This window comes from Rhagoletis pomonella, unplaced genomic scaffold (genome assembly GCF_013731165.1).
Source record: "Rhagoletis pomonella isolate Grant_MI unplaced genomic scaffold, Rhpom_1.0 Rhpom_scaffold_00002, whole genome shotgun sequence".
Lineage (NCBI taxonomy): Eukaryota > Metazoa > Arthropoda > Insecta > Diptera > Tephritidae > Rhagoletis > Rhagoletis pomonella.
The window spans coordinates 66392625-66398069 of NW_023458556.1; positions in this window are offsets into that span (position 1 = coordinate 66392625).

A 5445-nucleotide genomic window follows, 5' to 3' on the forward strand; every position below is an offset into this window, starting at 1 on the left:
TCAGTCCTGTCCAACATTTAGAAGCCCTACTTTACCTACTCTAATGGGCCTATTATGGATTGCAATGCAACCCAACTGAGGGTTGCCGAGGGCCAACGTCATTGAAATTTTAGGAATAACTCGGCTACAATACCACCTATCTAGTAAGTTTTTAGTCCAAATATTTATTTTCAATTGACCAGCGCCACCCAGCTATAAAATGTTTAGTCGGAATATTTCACTTAAGGGAGCTGGCATATGTTCCAAATATGAATGATATCGGTCCAGTCGTTTGGTAGTTTAGTGACATACATACAATATACAGAAGACTCTATGAAATGGTGACGTCCCAGCTTTCTTAATTTTCTGGCAACAACAACAAAAATTTTTTAATTTTCTTTAATCGAAAAACCTTCTACACAGAAGATACAATAAAGTGATTTTCACAGATATAGATATAGATTGAAGTCGGGTTTATTTTTTGCTTAAAAACCACTTGTTACTAATTGAATTTTCAGGTAAAATTATTTTTTATTTAGTTAGAGATAGGGTTCATTTGAAAGCAACATTGTAAGCTATTCAACGTGCTATTGACCCATAGTTAAAATTTATATTCTTTCTAACTGAAATAGGCTCAGAAAATAAAAATTACGTAGAAAAATAAAAAAACGCGAGAATTATATGATTTCAAAAAGGAACGAGGACAAAAGAAGAAGCTAAAAGAAGAAGCAGATTTTCTGATTAAACAGTAAAAATCGATTAGAATTATTTCAAGTTTTTTTCTAATACTATTATTACCCTTCAAAATGCACTCTCGAATGGTGCTATACGATTAGTATTAGAATGGTATTAAATGGAAAGGGCAAGCAATAGTCATTAAACCGATTTTCGTATACTTAACCGCAAAAACCACAATAGCGGTATTCGCGCTTCTGTGTATTCGCTGTATCCTGAGTAAGAATGTTTTATTTTCCGAGCAAAAAATAAAACTTAAAACGTAATCATTATTTTCCGAGCAAAAAATAAAACTTAAAACGTAACGATTATTTTCCGAGCAAAAAATAAAACTTAAAACGTAACCATTACTTTCCGAGCAAAAAATAAAACTTAAAACGTAACGATTATTTTCCGAGCAAAAAATAAAACTCAAATCATAACGATTATTTTCTGAGTAAAAAATAAAACTCAAAATATAATGATTAAACTTGATTTTTATAAGTAAAAATTAAAAAATAAAAATCAGTGCCGCTGAAGGTACTCCGAGTTATTAGAAATATATTGGTTTACTCCTTATGCACGTAGCATTTCTCTTTCCGCGTGATTTTTTGAGTTGAAATTTCAAAGGATAATCGTTATTTGCGGTCCCTGGTTTTATCAAATATGGTAAATGCATAACAAGGGTTAATTTCTTTGTTTAAATTTTTTGACATTACAGTCAGCTATGAGAGAGCTCGACGATTACACAACATACAGCGAATACACATAAGAGCGAATTCCCCTAATATCTTTGAGCAGTTGTAAGTTCGAGTTCTAAGCAGAAAATTTCTTCTGAAACGACCTACAGCTGCACAGCAACAGGAACTTTCAAATCTGTATTTATAATTATCATGTTCTTAATTTCTTTGGATTACGTGTCAAATCGCACGTCTGCTGAATTCATGCTACTTATTGCATAAAACCATATATATAATACTCCTATATTGGCAGTAAGAGCTAGTACCGTCCCTCATAAGTCTAAATCGGACAATTTTGGCCCAGTTATTAACATTTTTCTTAAACCAATCTTTGAAAAAAGTTAAAAAACATTATCTCATTACCCATTATGATTCCGTTGAAAAATATTTTTTTATATATTATGCATTTTTTTTAAGTATAAACTGTTTTGTTATCTGAGGGGATTTTGTTTCAAAAAATCCTTTAAGAAACTATTTTTATTCATAAAAAATTCCATATTTGGAGATAGATATTTTCAAATTGGTCTAGCTCACGTAAATCTTAATCTTTTTCCGAAATATTTTGGTGGAAGTCTTCAAATGTAATAAATTTAGTAATCCTGGCGGAAAAACCGCAACTTTTTTTGGTGACGCAGTCTAAGGTAAATAGAAACTTATTGTATATGGTTGCCTTAATATAAAAAGGACCTCTCTCACATTGTCGCTGAAATGCAAAAAATCATAGCTAACTAAAATCCAAAATTCACATTTTGATTTTTTATGATGTATTTCATCAAATTTTAAGACTCCACATCGTTTTATGCAATACAAAATTTTAGTTAGTTAAGGCTTTTTTGCATTTCAGCGACGGTCTGCTATAGGACCTTTCTATATCAAGGTAACGATATAATACTTTAGCCTAATTTATTGAAAATTCAATTAACGCACAAGGTTTGGATGCATTTATTCGTCGAAGTGCATACTTGTTCCCAATGTAATTTTCGCGCACCACGCCACAAACGACGAACATGCGCGCGAACCGCTCGGACGCCAATTGAAGCCAAGTCTTTCTCCACCTGGTCTTTCCTACGCAGAGGAGGCTTTCCTTTTCCTCTGTTACAAGCAACGCGACCCGCGTTGAATACTTTGTGTTCACGCTTTGGCGAATAAATAAAACTAGTATCGCCCAGTTGTCGAAATTCGACATTCTTTCATACACTTTTAAATTTTGCTTATAACCAATATTGACTCCTTTATGGTAATGACGATTTTGAAGTCCACCACCAAAATGTATAGCGAATTTATAGGAAAACTTAAAACCAAATTTCTTAGTAGCCTTCGAAATCATACCGAGAAAGGAACCTCAATTTTCATTTACCAAAAATATGCATATGTATGTATTTGTATGTATAGATGAGATGCCTAACGGTTCCTCACTGACTATTATGTTAAACAAATACCAATCCAGACTGTAAATACTTTTTCGATTATATTGGTCTGATACCCCCTTGAAACGTTAAAACTAAATTGCCAACATCTGCATAAACTCCTCATTCTTTTCATTAGAATCGGTGGAGGTGAAGTAGCTCGAAGGTGTAAAACAAAATATAACATTTCCTTCTCTATCGGCGGTTTTACACGGGTTTTTGTCAAGATTGGGCCTAAAGCCCAATATTTTGCATCACATGATTGGGCTACCGAATTGCACCAAATTTTATGTTGCTATTATGTGTTCTAAAGATGAAGAAAATCTGACCATACATTTTAAGCATAGCTCTCAATTGGAGATGGACACGGAATATCGGGACCCACGGTACTTATTCAAGATGGGCGGTATCGGGAAGGTCTGTAAAAATTTAACGGACGGAACGGGATCAAAATCCTTTCCTGATATTCCCGATAAAACCGCAACTTCCGCAAATCCAGAAAATCTTCTTTAAATTTTTTTTATAAAATATGAACTTTTTATGTTTTATTGAGACGAAAACGAACAACAAAGCAAAGCAAAATAATTGGAGGATGCCAAATCTTTCATAAAATTAATAATAAAGACATGTGAATTTTTTTAGAGAGGGATTTCGTGGCCCCCGGGCCCGCGGTACAATTCTGGAAAGCGCCGGGATGAGCGGGTTCGGAAGTTAAAAACTGAATTTCGGGATGGGCGGGATCGGGACTTAATATTTAGTCCCATGCCCATCTCTACTCTCAATCCCTGCGCCACCTAACGGAAGACAAACACACTGATCCTTTCAAAAATCATTACACAAAATAACAATCATTCAATGCGATTTAGAAATCTGGTTCCCAATTGAATGATTTTTGCCATTTTAAATGTATATAGATGTAGGTGTATCAAATTCCATTACCTTATATATCATAAGTGGCTCCAGATATAAGCGATATGGAAATTGCATTCTGTATGCGAGGTGCCTTATCGCCCTTTCGAATACACACCACTTTTCGCCATAAGTTCGGTAATGATACATATGCATCTGTGTCAAATCTCAGAACGTTAGCATAGGCGGTTACACAGATAAGCGAAATGCGAAATTCAGCTTGTATGGGAGGTGCCTCGCCTCCTTTTTCAATATCTACCGCTGTTCGCCTTAAGCACGTTATTGATAGCGTAAAGAGCTGGGTAAAATTTCAAGGAGTTAGCATAAGCGGTTCCAGAGGTGCCACGCCCCTTTTCCAAAATCTACTAATTTTCGCAGTAAGTACGTTATTGATAGCGTAAAGAGCTGGGTAAAATTTCAAGGAGTTAGCATAAGCGGTTCCAGAGGTGCCACGCCCCTTTTCCAAAATCTACTAATTTTCGCAGTAAGTACAGTATTGGTAGCATATGTGGTTGTGTCAAATTTCAGGACGCTAGCATCAGCGGTTCCAGAGTTAAGCGATATGAGTATTTCAGGTTGTATGGGGCGGTGCCACGCCCCTTTTCCATTATCTTCCACATTTTACCGTAAGTACGGCATATGCTATGTTGCTGTGTCAAATTTCAGGACTTTAGCATAAGCGGTTCCCGAGATTAGCGATATGAGAATTTCGGTTTGTGTGGGCGGTACCACGCCCCTTTTCCATTATTCACCACTTTTCGCCGTAAGTACGGCATTGATAGCATATGTGGCTGTGTCGAATTTCAGGACGTTAGCATTAGCAGTTTCAGAGATAAGCGATATGAGATTTCAGTTTGTATAGGGCGGTGGCACGCCTTCTTTTCCAAAATCGACCACTTTCCGCAGTAAGTACGGTATTGATAGGATATGTGGCTGTGTCAAATTTCAGGACGTTAGCATAAGCGATTCCAGAGATAAGCGATATGGGAGTTTCAGTTTGTATGGACGGTGCCACGCCCCCCTTTCCAAAATCTACCACTCCTCGCCGAAAGTACGGTATTGAAAACATATGTTGCTGTGTCAAATTTCAGGACGTTAGCCTAAGCGGTTCCAGAGATAAGCGATATGAGAATATCAATTTGTATGGGAAGTGCCACGCCCACTTTCCCAGTACCTACCATTTTTCACCGTAAGTAGGGTATTTACAATCTATGCATCTGTGCTAAGTTTCAGTTCCCCAGCGTAATTATTTTTAGAGATATAGTGGTTTTCACATTTTAGTCTATATGTCAGATGCCACTCCCCCTATGAATCGGGATTAACATTTCTGGATTAGAGCAAGATATATCCTTTAAATCGGTGTATGTTTCATTGAAATCGAGAGAACGGTGCCTTCAGAAAAGGGATTGCATAATTTCCTTGTGGCGTATTTATATATAGATAATTATAGTTTATTTCCTTTGAAATAAAAGAGAGTTTAACGTTTTTAACTTCTTTAATTATTTGGATTTATTAAATTTACAATTAATATGTATATACGAGAGCGATTAGAGGTGCGTCTTCGGGAGGGTGTAGTGAGCGATTAATTTTACATTTTTGACCTTAACGTTACAGTTTCTTTTCCTAGTTTACATATTTATGTATGTACAGGTCAGACATCTGCAGCGGGTGCATGATTTTCGTGTATACTCGATCAT